Here is a 25,258-nt window from a genome sequence, read left to right as displayed (position 1 = left end):
GGTCCTTATGAAGGGTAAATAGCTTTGGCATATCATCGTTGTGGCTGTCACGTAGGTAAGAAGGTGTTCTTGCTAGAAACCCAAATCAGCCACGTAAAACTTGCAACAACAATTAGAGGACGTCTAACTTGTTTTTGCAGGGTTTGACATGTGATGTGATATGGACAAAGTTGTGATGTTGCATGTATGATGTATGAGATGATCATGTTATTGTAATAGGTTTCACGACTTGCATGTCGATGAGTATGACAACCGGCAGGAGCCATAGGAGTTGTCTTAATTTATTGTATGAGATGCAATGCCATGTGCTTACTACTTTTACTTCATTGCTAACAGTTAGCTATAGTAGTAGTGATAGTAGTACTTGGCGTGACGACTTCACGGAGACACGATGATGGAGATCATGATGATGGAGATCATGGTGTCACGCCGGTGACGATGATGATCATGCGATGCCTGAAGATGGAGATCGAAAGAGCAAAGATGATAATGGCCATATCATGTCACTATATGATTGCATTGTGATGTTTATCATGTTTTACATCTTATTGCTTAGAACGACGGTAGCATAATAAGATGATCCCTCTTAAAATTTCAAGAACGTATTCCCCTAAGTGTGCACCGTTGTGAAGGTTCGTTGTCTCGAAGCACCACGCGATGATCGGGTGTGATAGATTATAACTTTCGCATACAACGGGTGTAAGCCAGATTTAGACACGCGAAACACCTAGGTTGACTCGACGAGCTTAGCATGTACAGACATGACCTCGAATACAAGAGATCGAAAGGTCGAACATGAGTCGTATGGTTGAATACGATCAGCATGAAGTTGCTCACCATGGTGACTAGTCCGTCTCACGTGATGATCGGACACGGGTTAGTCAACATGGATCATGTATCACTTAGATGACTAGAGGGATGTCGATTTAAGTGGGAGTTCATACTTAATTTGATTAAATGAACTTAATTGTCATGAACTTAGTCTAAAAGTTGTCTTTATAAATATTGTAGATGGCCAACGCCAACCTCAATTTCAACGCATTCCTAGAGAAAAACAAGCTGAAAGATGATGGTAGCAACTATGCGGACTGGGTTCGCAACTTGAAGCTCATCCTTGAAGCAGCTAAAAAGGCTTATGTACTTGATGCGCCGCTAGGTGACCCTCCCGCTCCCACAGCAGCCCAGGACATTCTGAACGTCTGGCAAACGCGGAGTGATGACTACTCTCTGGTTAGGTGTGGCATGTTATACAGTTTAGAAACGGGGCTCCAAAGGCGTTTTGAGCAACACGGAGTATATGAGATGTTCCAGGAGCTGAAGCTAGTTTTTCAAGCTCATGCCCGTGTCGAGAGATATGAAGTCTCCGACAAGTTCTTTAGCTGTAAGATGGAGGAGAACAGTTCTGTCAGTGAGCACATACTCAAAATGTCTGGGTTACACGGTCGTCTGACTTCACTTGGAGTCGAACTTCCGGATGATGCTATAATTGACAGAATCCTCCAGTCTCTCCCACCAAGCTACAAAGGCTTTGTGCTTAACTACAACATGCAAGGGATGGAAAAGACCATTCCCGATTTGTACTCGATGCTCAAGTCTGCAGAAGTAGAAATCAAGAAAGAGCATCAAGTGTTGATGGTCAACAAGACCACTAGTTTCAAGAAAGGCAAGGGTAAGAAGAACTTCAAGAAAGACGGCAAAGCTGTTGCCGCGCCCGGTAAGCCAGATGCCGGGAAGAAGAAAAAGAACGGACCCAAGCCTGAGACTGAGTGCTTCTATTGCAAGGGAAAGGGTCACTGGAAGCGGAACTGCCCCAAATACTTAGCGGACAAGAAGGCCGGCAACGTTAAAGGTATATGTGATATACATGTTATAGATGTGTACCTTACCAGCGCTCGTAGTAGCTCCTGGGTATTTGATACCGGTGTTGTTGCTCACATTTGTAACTCAAAGCAGGAACTGCGGAATAAGTGGAGACTGGCCAAGGACGAGGTGACGATGCGCGTCGGGAATGGTTCAAAGGTCGATGTGAACGCCGTCGGCACGCTACCTCTACATCTACCGTCGGGATTAGTTTTAAACCTTAATAATTGTTATTTAGTACCAGCTTTAAGCATGAACATTGTATCAGGGTCTTGCTTAATGCGAGACGGCTACTCATTTAAGTCAGAGAATAATGGTTGTTCTATTTATATGAGTGATATGTTTTATGGTCATGCTCCGCTGGTGAATGGTTTATTCTTGATGAATCTCGATCGTGATGTTACACATATTCATAGTGTGAGTACCAAAAGATGTAAAGTTGATAATGATAGTCCCACATACTTGTGGCACTGCCGCCTTGGTCATATCGGCGTTAAGCGCATGAAGAAGCTCCATACTGATGGACTATTAGAGTCTCTTGATTTTGAATCATTTGACACATGCGAACCGTGCCTCATGGGCAAGATGACTAAGACTCCATTCTCAGGAATAATGGAGAGAGCAACCGACTTATTGGAAATAATACATACTGATGTGTGTGGTCCAATGAACGTTGAAGCTCGCGGTGGCTATCGTTATGTTCTCACTCTCACCGATGATTTGAGTAGGTATGGGTATATCTACTTGATGAAACACAAATCTGAGACATTTGAAAAGTTCAAGGAATTTCAGAGTGAGGTCGAGAATCAACGTGACAGAAAAATCAAGTGTCTACGATCTGATCGTCGAGGAGAATATTTGAGTCACGAGTTTGGCACACACCTAAGGAAGTGTGGAATCGTTTCACAACTGACGCCGCCTGGCACACCGCAATGCAACGGAGTGTCTGAACGTCGTAATCGCACCTTATTAGATATGGTACGATCTATGATGTCTCTTACCGACTTACCGCTATCATTTTGGGGATACGCATTAGAAACTGCAGCATTCACTTTAAACAGGGCACCGTCTAAATCCGTTGAGATGACACCGTATGAACTATGGTTTGGCAAGAAACCTAAGTTGTCGTTTCTTAAAGTTTGGGGCTGCGATGCTTATGTGAAGAAACTTCAACCAGAAAAGCTCGAACCCAAAGCGGAGAAATGCGTATTCATAGGATACCCTAAGGAAACTATTGGGTATACCTTCTATCTTAGATCCGAAGGTAAAACCTTTGTTGCCAAGAACGGATCCTTTCTAGAGAAATAGTTTCTCTCGAAAGAAGTGGGAGGAAGGTAGAACTTGATGAGGTAATTACACCCCCTCTCGAACAGGATAGTAGCACAACACGAGAAGTTGTTCCTATGGCGCCTACACCAACTGAAGAGGAAGTTAATGATGATGATCATGAAGCTTCGGATCAAGTTACTACCGAACCGCGAAGGTCCACAAGGGCACGCTCCGCACCAGAGTGGTATGGCAACCCTGTGATGGAAATCATGTTGTTAGACAACGGTGAACCTTCGAACTATGAAGAAGCGATGGCGGGCCCGGATTCCAACAAATGGCTTGAAGCTATGAAATCCGAGATAGGATCCATGTATGAGAACAAAGTATGGACTTTGGTGGACTTTCCCGATGACCGGCGAGCCATAGAAAATAAATGGATCTTCAAGAAGAAGACTGATGCAAATGGTAATGTAACCGTTTATAAAGCTCGACTTGTCGCAAAGGGTTTTCGACAAATTCAAGGAGTTGACTACGAAGAGACTTTCTCTCCCGTAGCGAAGCTGAAATCAGTCCGAATCATGTTAGCAATTGCCGCCTTTTATGATTATGAAATTTGGCAAATGGACGTCAAAACAGCGTTCCTTAATGGGAACCTTAAGGAAGAGTTGTATATGATGCAACCAGAAAGTTTTGTTGACCCTAAGAGTGCTAACAAAGTGTGCAAGCTCCAGCGCTCCATCTATGGGCTGGTGCAAGCATCTCGGAGTTGGAACATTCGCTTTAATGAGGTGATTAAAGCGTTTGGGTTCATACAGGTTTACGGAGAAGCCTGTCTGTACAAGAAAGTGAGTGGGAGCTCCGTAGCTTTCCTCATACTGTATGTGGATGACATATTATTGATGGGGAACAATACAAAAATGTTGGAGAGCATAAAGGACTATTTGAACAAGAGTTTTTCAATGAAGGACCTTGGAGAAGCTGCATACATATTAGGCATCAAGATCTATAGAGATAGATCAAGACGCCTCATAGGTCTTTCGCAAAGTACATACCTTGACAAGATATTGAAGAAGTTCAATATGGAAAACTCAAAGAAAGGGTTCTTGCCAGTTTTGCAAGGTATGAGATTGAGTAAGACTCAGTCGCCGACCACGGCAGTAGAAAGAGAGAAGATGAGTTCTGTCCCCTACGCTTCAGCCGCGGGCTCTCTAATGTATGCCATGCTCTGTACCAGACCTGATATAAAGCTTGCCATAAGTTTGGTAGGGAGGTACCAAAGTGATCCCGGTATGGAACACTGGACAGCGGTCAAGAATATCCTTAAGTACCTGAAAAGGACTAAGGAAATGTTTCTCGTTTATGGAGGTGACGAAGAGCTCGTCGTAAAGGGTTACATTGACGCTAGCTTCGACACAGATCCGGATGACTCTAAGTCACAGACCGGATACGTATATGTGTTGAATGGTGGGGCAGTGAGCTGGTGCAGCAGCAAGCAAGAAGTCGTGGCAGCATCTACATGTGAAGCGGAGTACATAGCTGTTTCAGAAGCAGCTCATGAAGGAATTTGGATGAAGGAGCTCATCACCGACCTTGGAGTGGTTCCAAGCGCGTCGGGTCCAATGACACTCTTCTGTGATAACACTGGGGCCATTGCCATAGCCAAGGAGCCCAGGTTTCACCGGAAGATGAAGCACATCAAACGCCGCTACAACTCCATCCAGGACCATGTCCAGAGTGGAGTGATAGATATTTGTAAAGTACACACGGATCTGAATGTTGCAGAACCGTTGACTAAACCTCTTCCACGAGCAAAACATGATCAACACCATAATGCTATGGGTGTTCGATACATCACAATGTAACTAGATTATTGACTCTAGTGCAAGTGGGAGATTGTTGGAAATATGCCCTAGAGGCAATAATAAAATGGTTATTATCGTATTTCCTTGTTCATGATAATCGTCTATTGTTCATGCTATAATTGTATTAACAGGAAATAGTAATACATGTGTGACTAAATAGATCACAAAGTGTCCCTAGCAAGCCTCTAGTTGGCTAGCTCGTTAGTCAATAGATGATCATGGTTTCCTGATCATGGGAATTAGATGTCATTGATAACGGGATCACATCATTGGGAGAATGATGTGATGGACAAGACCCAATCCTAAGCATAGCACTAGATCGTATTGTTCGTATGCTAAAGCTTTTCTAATGTCAAGTATCTTTTCCTTCGACCGTGAGATTGTGCAACTCCCGGATACCGTAGGAGTGCTTTGGGTGTATCAAACGTCACAACGTAACTGGGTGACTATAAAGGTGCACTACGGGTACCTCCGAAAGTGTCTGTTGGATTGGTATGAATCGAGATCGGGATTTGTCACTCCGTGTGAGGGAGAGGTATCTCTGGGCCCACTCGGTAGAACATCATCATGAGCTCAATGTGACTAAGGAGTTAGTCACACGATGACGTGCTACGGAACGAGTAAAGAGACTTACCGGTAACGAGATTGAACAAGGTATTGGTATACCGACGATCGAATCTCGGGCAAGTTCTATACCGACAGACAAAGGGAATTGTATACGGGATTGATTGAATCCTTGACATCGTGGATCATCGTGGAGCAAGTGGGAGCCACCATGGGTATCCAGATCCCGCTGATGGTTATTGGCCAGAGAGGTGTCTCGGTCATGTGTGCCTGTCTCCCGAACCCGTAGGGTCTACACACTTAAGGTTCGGTGACGCTAGGGTTATAGGGAATTGTTATATGAGGTTACCGAAAGTTGTTCGGAGTCCCGGATGAGATCTCGAACGTCACGAGGAGCTCCGGAATGGTCCGGAGGTAAAGATTGATATATAGGACGGATGGTTTCGGACACCGGAAGTGTTTCGGGCATCACCGGTAACGTACCGGGACCACCGGAGGTGGCCCCGGGGGTCCACCGAAGGGGGGCAACGACCCCGGGAGGTAAGGTGGGCCAAGTGGGGGAGGGAACCAGCCCCTAGGTGGGCTGGTGCACCTCCCCACTCAGCCCAATGCGCAAGGGAGAGGGAAGGGGGGCAAACCCTAGGCACAGGTGGGCCTTAGGCCCACCAGGTGGTGCGCCACCCCCTCCCACCCTAGCCGCCGCCCCTTTCCCATCTGGTGGCTGCCGCACCACCTAGGGGGGAACCCTAGGGGTGGTGCACCCCCTCCCCCTCCTCCTATAAATAGAGAGGGGTTTTGGCCCTTGGGAGACAGACTTCTCCCTCTCCCTCGGCGCAGCCCTGCCCTTCTTTCTCCTCCTCTCTGTCGGTGCTTGGCGAAGCCCTGCCGGGAGACCTCGTCTCTCCATCGACACCACGTCGTCGTGCTGCTGGAGTTCTTCCCCAACCTCCCCCTCCTCCTTGATGGATCAAGGTGCGGGAGACGTCACCGGGCTGCACGTGTGTTGAACGCGGAGGTGTTGTAGTTCGGCACTAGATCGGAATCACACCGCGATCTGAATCGCTGCGAGTACGACTCCATCAACCGCGTTCTAGTAACGCTTCCGCTTAGCGATCTTCAAAGGTATGAAGATGCTCTTACCCCTCTCTCGTTGCTGGTCTCTCCATAGGAAGATCTGAATATGCGTAGGAAAATTTTGAATTTATGCTACGTTACCCAACAAGGATAGGGTCGCATCTTGGGCGTGACACCAAATCAGCCCCTTACGAAGCAACACATAGACTGGGTTTAAGCTTATGTCACTCCAGCAACCCATCATCTACTTACTACTCCCCAATGCCTTCCTCTAGGCCCAAGTATGGTGAAGTGTTATGTAGTCGACGTTCACATAACACCACTAGAGGAAAAGACAACATACAACATATCAAAATACCGAACAAATATCAAATTCACATGACTATTATTAACACGACTTATCCCATGTACTCAGGAACAAAAGTAACTACTCACAAAACATAATCATAATCATGATCAGAGGTGTAATGAATAGCATCAAGGATCTGAACATAAACTCTTCCACCAAGTAATCCAACTAGCATCAACTACAAAGAGTAATCAACACTACTAGTAACCTTACAAGTACCAATCGGAGTCGTGAGACGGAGATTGGTTACAAGAGATGAACTAGGGGTTGGAGAGGAGATGGTGCTGATGAAGATGTTGATGAAGATGCCTCCCCTCCGATGAGAGGAGTGTTGGTGATGACGATGGCGACGATTTCCCCCTCCGAGAGGGAAGTTTCCCCGGCAGGATCGTCCTGCCGGAGCTCTAGATTGGATCTGCTCAAGTTCCGCCTCGTGGCAGCGGTGAAACCACGAAAAAGCTCCCTCTTGATTTTTTTCTGGACCAGGACGCTTCATATAGCAAAAGAGGGGGGCTAGTGGGCCGTCAGGGAGCCCACAAGCCCCCACTCCGCCACCAGGGGGTGGCGGTGTCAGGGTTTGTGGCGCCCTGGCAGCCCCCTCCGGTAGTTCTTTCGCCCAGTATTTTTTATATAATCCAGAAAAAATCCACGTAACTTTTCAGGGCATTTGGAGATGTGCAGAATAGTGGACTAGGATTTGCTCATTTTCTAGTCCAGAATTCCAACTGCCTGAATTCTCCCTCTTCAAATAAACCTTGCAAAATAAGAGAGAAAAAACATAAATATGGTACCACAAGTAATATAACAGTCCAAAAAGCAATAAATATCAACATGAAAGCATGATGCAAAATGGACGTATCAGTTGTTGCCGTGCCCGCATGGCAAGTGTTGGCCACATCAAATCTACCGCCTTCATTCTTAAATATAACTCATTTTAGATATTTTAATATGAACTACATACAAATGTATATAGACGTATTTTAAAATATAAATTCATTCATTTTGATTTGTATGTAGTCTGTGTCGCTTTTGGCGTAGCAGGCCTCCCTTTGGGAGGCCCGAGATCGGTACCCACACCATATCCTTGGGCAGCTCGGATGTATCTATCTTTTCGTTCAGATCACATCATCTCGAGCGCGGAATCTTATTAGTGGATCAGAAAACTATGGTGACCCATAGATCTTCAGATGTTGATTTGCAGAGCAGGGCCGGAATGCGGACAAAAATTTATAAAAAGACTTATATTTGAAAACGAATGAAGTAGTAGGCGAGTCCTTGAGGGTCACCTTTTTTATTAACTCGTGTCGTTCATTCTTATAAACCCCGAAAGTTACGGTGAAGTGAAATAATGACTCTTGAAGTCATGATTTTGTGTTATTTGCTCTTGTTACTCGTTGGCTTCTGAAGTAGTGTCTTTGTGTTATTTGCTCTTGCCACTCATTGGCTTCTAAAGAGGTTTTTTATATTTAACTGTTATCCCTAATGATAATAATGAATTTATTCCACAACGGACTATGAGATCACTAATAATATAAAGCGGGGAAAAATCCTATTTCGATACTATGAGATCACTATCCTTATCCTTCACTATCTTAATGAGGGTATAAGATGTGCATTGGTTGTTAAAATTAAATAAATCATCTTGAAAGATCACTATCATTGTCCTTCACTGATCAAATGTTAGAAAGATATATAACCATACACACTGTTCTTAACTTAATGACTATTTTGATTTCTGAAATACCTGTGTATCCCATGTACCAAGAGAAAATAATTTTTACATGTATCCTTGGACCTGATGCATACAGACCTATCCTTTTGGTTTATACAATGCACATGCTATTTTTCAAAATGTATGACTGTTATATTCATAGACCTTTGAGAAAATGTTATTGAAGTCTATATGGATGATATTTTTGTGTAAAGGGGTGGTTTTCAGTTACCATATGCAAGACACACAACGATGCGGGATTTGAAAACTTGTTGTAATCCACAATACCGGCTCCGCTCCTGTGTCGCTCCTCGCGAGCGGACCGGGAGAAACCCTAGCGCAACCGCACACCACCACCACCCCACCCCTTCAACCCCTTGCCGCCGTCGAAGGGCGCCGTTGGGCAAAGCTCGCACGGTGTCAGTGGCGGCAAGGCATGCTTCTCCCTCTTGCGAGGCGCTCGGGCGGCGCAGGGCTGCTCTGCCAAGCGGAGGCGGGATGTGGCGTCGTCAATCTGACAACAGCAAGGGGCAGCATGTTGGACATATGCCCTATAGGCAATAATAAATTAGTTATTATTATATTTCTTTATTCATGATAATCGTTTATTATCCATGCTATAATCGTATTAATTGGAAACACAAATACATGTGTGGATACATAGACAAAAGACTGTCCCTAGTAAGCCTCTAGTTGACTAGCTCGTTGATCAATGATGGTCAAGGTTTCCTGACCATAGGCAAGTGTTGTCACTTGATAACGGGATCACATCATTAGGAGAATCATGTGATGGACAAGACCCAAACCATGAACGTAGCATGTGATCGTGTCATTTTATTGCTATTGTTTTCTGTGTGTCAAGTATTCATTCCTATGATCATGAGATCATGTAACTCACTGACAACAGAGGAATACCTTGTGTGTATCAAACGTCACAACGTTACTGGGTGACTATAAAGGTGCTCTACAGGTATCTCCGAAGGTATCCGTTGATAGCATGGATCAAGACTGAGATTTGTCACTCCGTGTGACGGAGAGGTATCTCGGGGCCCACTCGGTAATACAACATCACACACAAGCCTTGCAAGCAATGTGACTCAAGCGTGAGTCACGGGATCTTGTATTACAGAACGAGTAAAGAGACTTGCCGGTAACGAGATTGAAATAGGTATAGGGATACAGATGATCAAATCTCGGGCAAATAACATACCGAAGGATAAAGGGAATGTTATACGGGATTATATGAATCCTTGGCACAAAGGTTCAACCGATAAGATCTTCGTAGAATATGTAGGATCCAATATGGGCATCCAGGTCCCGCTATTGGATATTGATCGAGAAGTGTCTCGGGTCATGTGTGCATAGTTCTCGAACCCGCAGGGTGTGCACACTTAAGGTTCGATGATGTTTTAGTATAGTTGAGTTACATGTGTTGGTGAACGAAGGTTGTTCGGAGTCCCGGATGAGATCACAGACGTCACGAGGGTTTCCGAAATGGTCCGAAAACAAAGATTGATATATAGGAAGTTGGTGTTTGGATTCCGGAAAGTTTTCGGACATTACCGGCAGTGTACCGGGAGTGACGAATGGGATCCGGGGGCCCACTGGGTGGGCCCACCACGCCCCAAGGGGTCCACGTGGGTTTATTGGATGTACAATAAGGTATAATGGGCTGACAAAGTCATCCAAAGGAAAGCCCATGAGAAAAAAGTGGAAAAACCAAAAGAGGTGGGAAAATAAGGAAGGAGTCCTAATCCAAGTGGGATTGGAGAAGGACTCCTCCCTCCCACTTCGCCCGACCCAAGGAGGGTTTCCTTGGTGCGCCAAGGCTGCCTCTCTCCTCCTCCTATATATATTAGAGGTTTAGGGCTTTTGAGACACAACTTTTTCCACGTGCAACTCAAACCTACACCTCGTAGTTCATTCTCTAGATTAGATTTTTGCGGAGCTCGGGCGGAGCCGTGCAGGAATAAATCATCACCAACACTGGCGCGCCGTCACGTTGCCGGAGAACTCATCTACTTTTCCGTATCTCTTGCTGGATCAAGAAGGCCGAGATCGTCATCGAGCTGTACGTGTGCTGAATGTAGAGGTGCCGTCCGTTTGGCGCTAGATCGGAACGGATCGTGGGGCGACGGTGATTTGAATCACGAAGCTATACCACTACACCAACCGCATTTCTTAACGCTTCCCACTGAGCGATCTACAAGGGTATGTGGATCAAATCTCCCTCTCGTAGATGAACATCACCATGATAGGTCTTCGCGTGCATAGGAATTTTTTTTGTTTCCCATGCAACGTTCCCCAACACAGCACGCTCGCGTGGGGCCGCGACGATGGCGCTGGGCAGCATGGCGCATGGTGGCCATATGGCAACGATTTGCGGCGGGGATCTAGAGTTGTGGCCATTGGGCATTGGTTTTGCGGCGTGGATCTGCATATATGGCCATCGGACGGTGGTTTGCAACGCACTGTGGTCATGTAGGGCCGTGTTGGCATGGTTCGGGCGCTCCAACAGGGGCGCGGGAGAGATGCGGCGCGGGGTGGCCCAGCCGGCGCGGATCTGCCGGTTGTGACGCGCTTCACAACGTGGGGAGGTGGTCCGCGACGCTCGGTGCACGGGTCGAAGGGAGGCACTGTGCAGCGGCAGGCTCGCGACGGTGCTGTGCGGCGCCTCTGCATGGGCGCTGGTGGAGATGCGTGCGGTTCGTTGGCGCCAAGACAACGACGGTGCTGGGGCTCTAGTCGGCCTTGATGGCCCGGCGCGGCTACTGGCATGGTGGTGTGCTGCCATGAGGTCGTGCGGCGACGCGAGGAAGGGTTACTGCTGCTACGTGAGCGCGACAACCCGGCGTGGTGGAGGACCGAAGGTGTAGGAGCTTGAGCGGCCTACTTGGCGCTCGAGCAGCCTGCTTGGCGCTCGAGCAGCGGCTTTGGCAGCGAGGGGTGCGGCCGGTGTGTGTCTGTGCGGTTTGGCATCGCGTGGATGCCCGTGGGGTGTGCGGATCAGAGGCGCATGGTTACGAGGAAGTGCGCTTCGACGACGTGTCATGCAGATCTTGTCTCCGGCTGTCGGCGATCTCCGCGTGGTGCGGCTGCGTGTGACGAATCCCGATGCTTCTTCGTCGATGGGCAGCTTCGATGGTGGTGACGTTTGCTGGGCTTGTCGATGTCAATGCGGGATGATGATGCGGTTGAGGTGGTGTGGAGCTGGGTGAAAACCATGTCTTGGCCTTGTGCCTTGACCAGCGATGGCGGCGGTTGTGGCCGTCGTTGACCTTTTTGGAGGCATCGTTGCTTCGTTCTCCCACCTCTCCTGCGCGGATCTGGCCAATTCGGGCTCTCCGAGGGAAACCTTGATCTGTGATCGGAAGATGGTGGCACCTTGGTGTCGTATTCCCTGTTGAGGGCTTTGTCTTGGGAGCTTGGCGTCGACGAGTGGGACCGGTGGATGGCGGTTGGCAGCGGGTGTGGCATCCAAACTTTTGTGGCAACGATGATGGTGGGAGTGATGTGGGCGACGCGACAATGGTTGCGGTAGTCGGCTCTTCTTCGGCGTGTTCACGGTTTTGTCTCGGTTTGTTTGTTGCTATGGAGTCGAAGCTGCAACGACGGGGCCCTGTGGTATACGATGACTGGCTACAGATAGACCGTTCGGCGATCTCCCATGACGCCAGCCGTGCCTGGTTTTGTCCTACAGAACTCTTCGTCAGAGTCGGAGTTGCGTCGTTTGGGCGCGTGTGGTTGAGTTTTTGGTATAGATCTTCATGCAGCTTCACGTGTCCTCTTCGGTGTGGGTTGAGTCGACGATCGCCTACGACGAAGTCAGAGTCGTTTGCTCAGAGTGTAGAGATGGCAAGGACGCCTCTAGGTGAGGAGTGAGGACGATAACGCCTGCAAGCTGTCTCACAGAGACCCTCTTTGAAGTGGTGTGCGTGGGCTCTTTTTATGTGTTGCTCAACGATTGTAACGGTTTTTGTCCGGTTTTCCATAGTTAACCGGGCAACCTGATTTTCGCTCGGTTTTCGCTAATTAACTGAGCAACTCTTTTTTTCTTAATGAAGCAGGATAACGGCCATTTCGAAAAAAAAAGTTGCCATATGCGATGCAGAATTTGTTCTCATGGAGTGATGCAGTACGTGAGATAGAGGTAAGCGATCGAATTAACCAATGCCGTTGCTTACCTACAATTCTAGCAACACGGTAAATGCTGCCATCACATTCCACCTGGAATTTAACAACTCATGGGCACCAGCACAAACTACCCACAATATTGGTTGCCAGTAACTCGTAACAGCCTTACAGCAAATCAGAATCGGAAAGAATGCAATCTCCTCGGAAGCTTTGCTACCACCAGGGTTCCTACCAAACTGAATGATCATCGGCTTGCCTTTGAACGCGTAACCATGCGCCAAATTCTGCAAAATCAGGAATTGCGTTATTCTTTATCACCCCTGCTTATCAAGGACTGAACAATGATTTGAAGAAAAAACTCCAATTGCAAATAACTTATTTCCTGACAACAAACGACGTTTGTTGTTTTCTCTTTTTGGTCTTATAACTTTGCTACAGCAGACAAAGTTTGCTAGTGCTGGGTCCAGTGAGCAGCTTTTGATCTGATGGTATGCTGATGGGGTTTCTACTCTATTAAACTAGCTTTCTTGTGCAACACTACAAACTGATGGGTGAAATCGGCAGTCACTAACCAGTGCGCGTTGAGCATGTTCAACAGATGGAAACGTCACAAAAGCTTGGTCCCGCATTCGACCTTCCTGGAGGAAGATCAGAAACAGAACGATGCACTGGCAAAATGAAGCAAAATAGTGGCAGACTATTTAATGTGGTTCAAAAACAAACGTCAGCTTTCTCGATAATGTTCACCATGATCCACAGATGCAGGAGCAACGGACAGAATTTGGATATTAATTTATGAATAGGCTCCTTTTTTGTTATAATCATGGCACAAGAAAAACATGTGTACACATCTAACCTGCATTAACTTTATACTTAAACCAGATCTTGCAGCGTCCATGCTTTCAAACACAGATCCTGTTAAGAGCAGCTCGAAACAAGGTGAGGAAATTAGAATGCACTAAAATGTGCAGAATTCTTATATAAACATTTCAGCAAACACAGTATTCAGCCTCCCTGGGCCATACCAAAGACATAGTAGAAGTCGTCATGAACAAAATCCTTTGCCAAGTTCTTGATATATAAATATATAATACACTGGCAGGATTCCCTGGAGTGTAATTCTGCAAAACAGATACATGCATGTGTCAGTGAGGCATCAAAACATAATTAGATTGTACCGTATTATTTCAATAAACAGAAGGGACATTTTGTAATCTTTACTTGCAAAAAATCAGCATTTGCCCATTGATTTCCCTAAAAAGGGGGGTGGGGTGGGTGATGATGTCTATTCTGATGAACAGCAAGAAAAAACAATACAAGCAAGGCAATGAGCCAATCATTGTGTCGTAGTGACATAATAGACCCCACTACATAACAACTAGCCGCACCAGCTTACGAAACTACATCAAAATCTGCTAATACGAATCATTCTTCCAGTTATTAGTATCTCATCATCAAGATAAAAAGGACGAAATTAAGTGAACAACAGATGTTAATACATATACTGTGTATTGGGAATAATCATCTTGAAGTTAAAAGGTAATATCACTAAAACCGTACATCATCGAGATGTTCAGGCTGACCAACAAGTACTCACAATGTTTGTGCAAACGACATAAAATACTGAATTCATCTACCTTGAACATGGGAAGGGACAAAATTTCCTCTGTCGGTAATTTCTCTTTCTCTATTTCCTGAGGTGTGGCAAAATGTTTTTCTTCACGTTGTTCATCTCCAGAGGTCAATTCCTTGTCGATAGTACTCCGATCAGCAAGTTCCTTATAAGCAGCCTTAGGGGCAACTTTTATCTGCAGATAACCATTGCATTAGAGAATGAAAAGGTAATTCAACTTTTGAGTTCTGAGAAAGAATGCTTCACTTTTGAGTTCTGAGCAAAAAATGCTTCACCTGCAGTACTGATTTTTTCCTTTTTATTACTTGAATCTCATTGGGAACTAATGCAACTGGTTTCACCCCAACCGATTCATGAGCGACACTTTTATCAACTGCAGGACCAACAATAGCTTCATGCTTCGCGCGCTTGACTTTCCTTGTATTAACATCTTCCTGTAATATATAAAGTGTGCATAAACTTTTTGGCAAAGATAGTACAAAGTGAACGATACAAACACAAGAAGTAGCACAAACATCAGAAGACTCCATCTCAGACTCATCACTAGACAAATCAGCCAAATGAAGCTTCTCTGTCATAGAAGGCTGCGGTGGTGGAGGCGGAGAAAGAGGCCCTTGTGATGGTAGAGGTGGAGTAGGCAATGCCATCCGAAATGGAGCTGGAAGGTTCATCTTGTTCATCAAATGCAACACCTGTTACAGAAATACATCAACCTAAATACATTTGCTCATGCTGAATGCCGAAAGTAATGCCTTGCGAATTGTATCAGTAGTTTGCGAGGCTGAAATTCTAATAAACCTGAGTGTAAAATCGGGGAACGGCAATGAGAGAGTTGACAATATTATTCAATATGTTTCCATCTGGTGGTGGATAAGCATACCTAAAAACAAATAAAGAGCATGATCCACAATTGTCAAGTAAGATGGTGGATTAGGACTGCCAGCATGGATAACAGAAAGAGCTTCTGCAGATCAGACTTGGTTGACCTCATTGGAGAACTATGAAATATTGCAGAACTATGGAGTATGGAGTCTCAGAAGTCAGAATTGCATCTCAGTCAGGACATAGAACGTTATAGTTTGGAAGTGGTTTGCTAGATGATTTCGTTACTTCCAATAGGATAACATAGATGTAAATGGTATATGGTGAAGTTTTCCCTTCCTGGCCGCCCACCAGCCTCCGCCGCCGCTCCTGCGCCCCACCCGCCCCTCCCCAAGCCCGCGCGGTGGCTGCTTCCACCGCCGCTGACCCTGTCGACCGCCGAGCGACCCCCTCCGGCGAGCGCGTCTCCTACGGGGAACGCTGGAGCAGCTCGGAGGGCGAGTCCTCGGCGAGGTCGTAACGTCGCGCGTGCGCCCTCCGCATGTCCGCCGGCTGCCGCTGGTCTCAGGCGCGCCACCATCGCCCCCGGACGTGCTGCGCCCACCACCCGCCCAGCGGTCCAGGACCGCCTTGGGCCTCGCTCGGAGGTGCACCACGCGTCGGGCGGCCCGGTGCTCGACGTGGAAGGGTTCCAGCAGGCCCGGCGCAGGCATCACCACCGTCGACCACGCCGCGACGCCCCAGCCAGCCCGGCATCTCCGCCGCATCGCCGCAGTCCGACCCCGGAGGAGGCCGCCGGCCTATGCTTCCGCTGCCTCGACCCCCGGCTCCACGTGCGCGACTGCCCTAATGATGTCTGGTGCCGACGTTGCCTCGTCTTCGGCCACGCCTCCCGCGCCTGCGGCGGACGCTGCGCCGCCGACGCGTCCCGGCGCACCACGGACGCACCGCGGCGGCCCACACGCACGGCTGAGAACGCACCGCCTCCCCCTCCTCGCGGGGCCGTCGCCGACGCAAGAGGCCCTCCCCCCGCATCGCTCCCCCGCCACCGCCCCCACCCCCTCCGGCCCCGGCCGCCCTGACGCCATGTGATGGCCCCACGCGGGTTATCGTCGCGCAGACGGCGGAGATGGACGACGCCGAGCTCGTCCTCGCTCGCGCAATGGTGGCCACCATCACGGGCAACAGACCGCGGGTATCTCCGGCCGAGGTGACCGAGCTGCTGCTGAGCTCGCTGGAGCTTGCCGAGGGCGATTTCACCGTGCACATACACCATCCAGAAGACTTCCTCATCCTCTTCTCCTCCGTGGCCACCATGCGCCGGCTTCACGACGAGCACCTCCTCTGCTCGCCCCGGTTCTCGCTCTCCCTGCGGCCATGGTGCAAACTGGCGCACGCCAACGCCGACGGCCTGGGGTACCGCGTGGAGCTCGAGCTCCGTGGCATCCCCGCCCACGCGTGGCATCTCGCCACTGCTGGGCACGAGCTGCTGGGTGGAGAGGTTGCACCCTCGCACGCGTTCGCGCGACGACCTCGCCGTCTTCCGTCTCACCGGCCGCGCGCATGACCCCTCTGACATCCGGCGCGCCGCGGTGCTGGTCATCGTCGACCAGTTGCCTGCCCGGGTGCCCTCGGACCCCCCCCCCCTCCGTCCGATCTCTGTCTTACCCCATCTCGATTGAGCTCACCACGGCTGCGCGGATCAGGGACGCACCGGACGACCACCAGGCTGCCGGAGACCCGAATGGGGACGGCGCTGGCGAGGGCGGTGGACGCGGTCCGGGCGACGACCAGGGGCCAGCCCCAGGGCGCGCGCGCCGCCGCGGCCGCAAGCGCAGGCGCTCTGACGAGATCCCGTCTGGGCGCGCGGACGGCATGGCCATCGATGCGCCGGCCTGGCCGTGCCGATGGCACTGCCACGGCAGCCTCCTGGCCCGGCGTGGCGGCGCCGCCGGAAGGTGCCCGCATGGCCAGGTTGGGCATGCTGGCCTGGCCAAGGCTACAGGGGCCCACCGAGATGCGTCACCGCGTCAACAAAGGGCCGCCGGACCGCGTCACCCCCCTGCAAAAGGGAGCTTCCCCAGGGGCCCGCGCGCACCCACCTTCGGGCCAGGACAGGCCGGTCTCTGCTTTGGTGCCAGTAAGGACAAGCCCAGGGACAGCTGGCGTGCAGCGGTTGGCTGTCGAAGCCCACATGCTCACTGCCGTTTCAAATCCCAGCAGCCCCACCACTGCCGAGGCGGATACGCCCGGGACCGCGCTCTCCCCGCGCCGGACCAAGACGACTGGGGCCACTTCGGCTTCGGCTGAGCTCGCGCTCGCCAGCCAGGTCCCAGATTCGCAACCAGGCGGCCCCACCCTGCCAGTCTCGCCTGCCGCCTGGTCGGGGCAAAGTGGCGCTACGCTCACCCCTGCGGCGAGGGACCCGCATGATGCATCGGATCAGACGCCGCGGTCATGCGCGGAAACTGCTTTTGCATGTGCGGGAATCAAGGACGCAGATGCTGCCGAACCGGCCCTGGCGCCTGGGCCCCTGGCCAGCGACCAACACGTTGCAGAGCGCCCCCGGCCGCGCGCACCCTCCCCACGCCAGCAGCGCAAGAGGCCCACCCTACTGGCCCCCCCGCGCATCGCCCGGCGAGGCCAGTTGCCACCCCAGCCCCCAGCAGATTCGCCTATTGCAACGGCCCACGCACAGCAACCCCGAAGGCGCCCCGGTCGCAGTTCCCCGCGCGACGGCCACGAGCAGATTCGCCCCCCCCCCCCCCCATCACTATGCGACGGCCACGCAGCCGGACAGCCACATGCCCCTCCTCCTGGACGCTGGGACAGTTTCTGGCAGCCGCCGCTAAGGAGCTCAACGCCACCCTGCCGTCCCCTGGGAAGCGCCCGCGGCCGCCTCTGAACTTCAGCCCCCGGCGAGGACGATCTGCGGCTTCTCCTGCGGCCACTGCAACGCCGCCCAGGACCGAGAGGCGGGCCCAAGTTCAGATTCTGCGCACCCTCGGCATAGTCGGCATCAACCAGCACATCTCCGCAGCCGAGATGAAGGCCTATGACGACCTGTTCGCTGTGCCGATCCAGCTGCCCGTGCTGCAGGCTATGGCCTCCCTCGTGGACAGGGTGATCCCAGAATGCCTGTCTGCTGCACCAAAAGCTGCTGCCTGCGCGCGCTAGCGTCGTCGCTCCTCACCCGTCGATCCCTTGCTCATGGATTACGGCTTGAAAATCGTTGTATGGAATGTTAGAGGCCTTAACTCGCGCGCTCGGCGCTGCGCTATCCGTTCGCTGCTCTGTAACACTCGTGCGTCCATTGTATGCCTCCAAGAAACAAAGATGGCCTTGATCTCGTCGCCTGTTGTGTTGGACACGTTGGGGTCTGAATTTGATGGGTCCACCTATCTCTCGGCTGATGGCACGCGCGGCGGCATCCTCCTCGCTTGGAACACCAGGGTCGTCACGATCTCCGACCTCCAGTTCACGCAGCACGCGGTGACCGCGAAGGTGTGCGTGCCCGGTGGCAACCCCTGGTGGCTCACCACGGTTTATGGACCCCAGAGTGACCAGGACAAACTGGCGTTCCTGCAGGAGCTGCGCGACATACGCGCCACCAGCCCAGGACCATGGATGTTGTGCGGGGATTTTAACTTGATATGCCACGCCTCGGACAAGAGCACGGGCAACGTGAACCATCGCATGATGGGCAGATTCCGCCGCGTGATCAATGACCTCGCCCTTAAGGAGGTGTATCTCAACGGGCGCCGCTTCACATGGTCCAATGAGCAGTCTCCTCCTACGCTCGTGCGCCTTGACCGGGTGCTCTGCACCGCGGACTGGGAGGATTGCCATGGCGAGTGCCACCTTCGCTGCCTGGCATCCGTCGTCTCCGACCACTGTCCCCTGCTCCTGGACTGCTCGCCCATGCCCTCGGCTCATAGGCGCTTCCACTTTGAGGAGTTCTGGATGCGCTTAGACGGCTTCCATGACACGGTGGCTGCAGCCTGGAGCTCGGTGTCGGACACTGACCCCTTCAGGCGGCTTGTCGGGCGCTTGCAGGCCACGGGCCGCGCCCTCACGAGCTGGAGCGCCAAATCCACGGCAACATCAGGGACAAGCTCGCCGTCTCCCGCGAGCTCATCCTGCGCTTTGACCAGGCCATGGAGACGCGCACACTCACGCCCCCGAAAGATTGGCTGCGCAAGCAGCTCAAGATGTCCTACCTTGGCTTGGCCTCGCTTGAGCGCACGATCGCTCGGCAGCGTGCCCGCCTCGCCTCGCTCAAGGACGGCGACGCGAACACGAGCTTCTTCCATCGGCAATGCACATACCGTCGTCAGAAGAACCGTGTGCACAGCCTGCTTGTGGATGGGCAGACCTTAGTCGAGCACGACGAGATGGCCCAGGCAGCATATGATCACTTCGACGGGTTGCTCGGCACTGCGACCGACCGAGCACACACGCTAGACCTCGAGCACCTCATTGTGCCCGCTGACCTAACGAGCCTCGAGGCGCCCTTTAGCCCAGAGGAGATTTGGGAGGCTGTGAGGCGCATGCCCGCGCACAAGGCGCCAGGACCGGATGGCTTCACCGCGGAGTTCCTGCGCGCTTGCTGGACCATCATCAAGCACGACATCCTTGAGGTTTTCGAGCTGCTATACGCGCTGAGAGGGCGTGCATTCCACAGGCTCAACCAAGCGCTGCTCACCTTACTGCCGAAGCGCGCCGACGCTCACAGGCTGAATGACTATCGGCCGATCTGCCTGATACATATCGTGGCGAAGCTCTTCGCGAAGGTCCTATCCTTGCGCTTGGCTCCGAAGCTTGATTCCCTGGTGAGCCGATATCAGAATGCATTCATTGCCGGGCGCACCCTCCACGACAACTTCATCCTAGTCCGGCAATCTCTAAAGCTGCTTGGGAGCTCCGAGAATCATGATCAAGCTCGACCTCACCCGGGCTTTCGACTCCATATCCTGGCCCTTCCTCTTCGAGACCCTGCGCCAATATGGGTTCGGAGCAAGGTTCCGGGAGTGGCTGGCCATTCTGCTCTCCTCGGCCAGCACCCGGGTCCTTCTCAACGGAGTGCCTGGGCCCCCCGATATGGCATCGCCGCGGGCTGCGCCAAGGTGACTCGACGTCTCCGCAGCTATTCGTCCTGGCCGTCGACACCCTCAGTCGCCTCATGCAACGAGCGCTCCAGACCGGCATCCTCCGGAGCCTCCACCCCCGTCGAGATGTTCCGGCCATCTCGCTATACGCCGATGATGTGATGTTGTTCTGTCACGCCACGACCAACGAGGTCAGGGCCGTGAAGGGCATCTTAGGAGTCTTTGGTGCCGCCTCTGGCCTGCATGTGAACTACGGGAAGAGCTCTGCCACGGCATTGCATGGGGACGAGACGACTGCCACAGTGCCGGAGACCCTGGGTTGCCAGACGACGGACCTGCCCATCTCCTACCTGGGCATCCCCCTCTCCACACGCCGCCTCTCCACGGCCCAGATGCAACCACTCGTCGACAAGGTGGCAGGCCGCCTCCCGACGTGGAAGGCGTGGCTCATGAACAAGGTTGGGCGACTGGCGCTCGTCAAATCGGTGTTAAGCGCCATTCCCACGCACCAAATGCTCGCCCTCGCCCCCCTGAAGAAAACCCTGAAGCAGCTCGAGAAGATTCAGCGTGGGTTCCTCTGGGCAGGACGCCAGGCAGCCCACGGAGGGCACTGCCACGTGAACTGGCGCCGGGTATACCGGCCGATCGAGTTTGGTGGCCTGGGAGTCCGAGACCTCGAGTGCATGGGGCTCGCTCTTCGGCTCAGATGGTTATGGCTCTCGCGGACGGACACTGGTCGTGCTTGGCATGGCCTGGACATGCAGTTCACCCCCGAGGAGCACGGCCTTTTCCACGCCTCCACCACCATGCAGCTCGGGGATGGAACCACATCGCTCTTTTGGGAGGACCGATGGCTTCTCGGCCTCTCCATCCACGAGCACGCGCCCGCGCTGTACATGTGCATCCCCAAAAATCGCAGGAATTCCCGGACGGTGGCGGAGGGCGTTCACGGCAATGCTTGGGCGCGGGACATCCGCGGCATCCTTGGCCTCCAGGAGATTGGGCAGTACCTCCAACTCTGGATGCTGGTGTATCGCGCCACCCTTTCCCATGAGCCAGACAAGCTGACCTGGAAATGGACGGCCAACGGCAGCTACACAGCTAGGTCCTGCTACCAGGCCACCTTCCACGGATCTATCACTTGCCGCTCTTGGAAGCTGATATGGAAGAGCTGGGCCCCGCCGAAGGTCAGATTCTTCCACTGGCTCGCCAGCCAGGACCGTTGCTGGACTGCGGAGCGCCTCGCCCGCCATGGCCTCACACACCACCCTCGGTGCCTCTTATGCGATCAAGAGCCGGAATCTATGCAACACCTGCTGCTCGCATGCCCATTCGCGAAGCAGACCTGGCACGGAATCATGTCCTGGCTGCGTCTCCCGACTCCGGTGCCTGACCAGGACGCCACGCTCCACGACTGGTGGCTGCGGGCTCGCGATGCTACGCCCCCTGCCCCGCAAAGCGTTGGCCTCCGTAGCGCTCCTGGTTCCTTGGATGATCTGGAAGCATAGAAACGCGTGTGTATTCGACCATGTAACCCCATCCTTAGTCGAGCTAGACGCTGCGATCAAGGACGAGTCCAGGAATTGGGCTAAGGCAGGAGCCAAAGGGCTTAGAGTCACCCTGCCATCCTCCTGGGACATCCATTGATTCACTTGTAACACCACTGTACTGGCCTCTTAGGAGGATGTTCTCCCCCCCTTTTCAATGCAATGAAACGCAAAGGCTTTTTGCGTTTTCTCGAAAAAAAATAGGATAACATAAGCAGATTGGCCATAAACACTTGCACTGTCAACGTCCTGTATAAGGGTGATCAATACAGTAGAGGTAAATCGAGTCACTCACTTCTCATACAGAGAAGCATTTTGTTGAAACGGGAAAAAGAAGGCAACTTTTCAATTAGAGATACAATGTACTAGTGTACTCCCTGCTTCTTAATATAAGATGCCCACACATTCCAAATTAAAATTTGACCAATAAAATGTGGGTTATGTGGCATGAAAGAGATATCATTTAGGAATTCAACGATATCAGTACTGTGTCACATAACTAACATATTATTGGCCTAGCTCTTGGTCAAACCACCTCGCGTGGGAGCTTTTAGCACTGGCCACTGGGTATGCCCTTTTCTTGGCCAATCCAAATGTTTGAATGTGTGGGTGCCTTACATTTTAGAACAGAGAAGTACTACAAATACAAAGGTGAAGTTGCAGATAGCAGTTCGCATCTCCAGTTACTAAATGATATTTTGCAGCCAACAATGTAGCTTCATTTCTAATAAGATGCAACATATCAATTAGCTATATGAAATGGCTTAAGTGATCACAACAGAAGGAAGATGTTGGAAGAGAATGAGTGAAACAACGATGATGGCGATAACATACTCAAGATGAGGAGGAAACGGATAGTCCACACCAAGCCTAGAAGCGATCGGTTCGGCAGTTGATGTAGAACTCTTCTGATTTGGGGAATTCATACTTGGCACTTGTGGCATTCCGTGAGCTAATTGCGCCTGATGCTTCTCGCTCGTATTCTTGGCATTTGGCTGGTTTGCTCTCTCGAGTATCAGTACTTTCCCAAGGAGCCTCAACCTGCCAAAGCCAGCCCTTAGCAATTAAGATCACGGACACAATTAATATTCACAAAATTAAGATCATGGAGACAATTCATAATTAGCAGCTACTAGTTCGGACAAAGAAAATGCACAAGTAATCAAGCAGAGTGTATGCTTGAGGAAATGAACCTGTTCAACTGAGACTGCGCCTGATTGGCCGCCATCTCGTCCCCAAAATCCACAAATGCACAGTTCCTCAACCTGTCAATGTCATGATGAAAAAAGTATCATATATTCGAGCAGGCGAATCTCAGTATATCTAAAGAACTTCTTTTGAGATTATAGTATACATAAAGAACTCTGCTAGCCAAATCACAACTTATCAAAACAGTTAACATATAGAGTAGAGTCCAAAGAAATCAGGAGTGACAGGGAGGAGGTGAGTACTTTCCACCGCAGGGGCGAAAGGATGTGGCGCCGTAGCGGGAGAAGATCCCGGAGAGCATGTCCTGAGTGATCGCCTCTGGGAGGTGCCGCACCAGGAGCGTTGCCGACGCAGGAGCAGACCTAGCCTGCTGATGCAGAGGCGGCGGAGGAGGAAGAGCAGAGGAGACATTCGCGGGCAGCGGAGGGAGCGGGGGCGGCGGAAACGCCTCCATCGGAGACGCCGGTGGCTTGGCGACGGATTTCGGCCGGGACGCGAGCGACCTGAAAAGGGACGCGCGTGGCAGCGGCGTCGACATTGAGATATAGTAAGCTCTACACTCGAGGAACTAATCAACCATCGATAACATTTGAAGTAATCTATCCAGAGGAAGATCATTCAGGTCGGCAAGGCACCGAGTAGCGTGAGGAAATTGAGATTTGGGAGGGGTCTGACGGAATACCGGGCGCGGCGCCGGGCGGAGGCGGGAGGCTGAAGGCGGCAGAAGGGAAGGTCGGATGGGCGGGCGGCGGCCCTCCTGTACTGGACGAGCAGGGGCGCCCCTCCTGGACAAGCGGGAGGGTGGGGTCGCCGGACGAGCGCCGAGCTGGATTGTCGGGCGGACGGGCGGCGGCCCTCCTGGAAGGCTGGGCGAACGGCGGCACTCGGGCAGCGGTGGCAAAATGGACATAATTAATCCCGCCAGAAACAAATTCACACGCTGAATTGTATGGATCCGATACTTAGAGCATGGTTAATAGAAGAGCCCACTACTGGCTCTAAGGATGTGCCATGTCACTTACGCTGTTCGTAATGGGAGTATCATAGGTAGTATCATGCGTGTCAACTAGACAATTTTGATGAGATGACATAGAATTAAATGAAGAAAGAGAGGATTGAGTATTATATCATGATACTGTATCATATTAAATGTTGTGCTACTATGTGTCTTGCATGGCAATAAATGAACTATCCTATGATACTAACATATGATACTATGCATTACGGATGTGGTATCATAGAGTATTATCATATGCATGATACTAGTATATGATACTACCCATTACAACCAGCCTTATAGCTATTGTAAAAGTTAGCTCGTATAATAGGATGACTGCATGTTAGCTGTTAGATGTATTGTATCATTAATTGTTTGCATGTGAAAAAGCATAGGGTACTCACGTGATTGGAAGAGAGGTGGAAACGCCAACCAAAAGTAATTAGGCTGGTTGTAATGGGAGTATCATATACTAGTATTATGCATATGATACTAGTTTATGATACTACATCCGTAATGCATAGTATCATGTATTAGTATCATACAAGGGTTCATTTATTATCATGCATGACACATAGTAGCACAACATTTAATATGATACGGTATCATAATATAATACTCAACCCTCTCTTTCTTCATTTAATTCCATGCCACCTCATCAAATATGCCTAGTTGGCATGCATGATACTACTTATGATACTCCCATTACAACCAGCCTTACACTGGCTGCATGCGGATGCTTTATTCTAGTTTAGCGTGCTGCAGCCCGGCGATAGCAGAAGCGCCCGCTTCATTCTCTCTCTCCCTTTCTCACTCTTCCACATAGGATTTTGCTTACATGGAACATCTTGCAGCGTGCTGAGTAGGACCTATTATACTTGCTCTTAGGGGTCACATCTTCAGCTAAGTTGGCGTCCCATGACAAGCCAACTCCACGCCAGTAGTGTGGCGCCTAAGAGAAATGTGTCTCATGACGTCGAGCTCTTACACGTCACACTATCACTTATCAGATCCGCGGGCCAGCTTCCCCATCTCCAGTCAATTGCCCGCGCCCGACGAACAAAGACCAATAAGGTCGTTTTCCCATGTTCGCCTCTCAATCCCTTCTCAAATCCGCGG

The 25,258-nt window shown here is 51.0% G+C and overlaps 1 pseudogene; it reads right to left on the bottom strand.

Moving 5' to 3' along the window:
• Nucleotides 1-12,829: 12,829 nt before the first annotated feature.
• Nucleotides 12,830-23,768, bottom strand: LOC123406038 (annotated as a pseudogene).
• Between the last annotated feature and the right edge of the window lie 1,490 nt (nucleotides 23,769-25,258).

This window comes from Hordeum vulgare, chromosome 6H, assembly GCF_904849725.1.
Source record: "Hordeum vulgare subsp. vulgare chromosome 6H, MorexV3_pseudomolecules_assembly, whole genome shotgun sequence".
Lineage (NCBI taxonomy): Eukaryota > Viridiplantae > Streptophyta > Magnoliopsida > Poales > Poaceae > Hordeum > Hordeum vulgare.
Note: the sequence above shows the minus strand (reverse complement) of the source record. Positions and strands in the feature narration are given on the sequence as shown.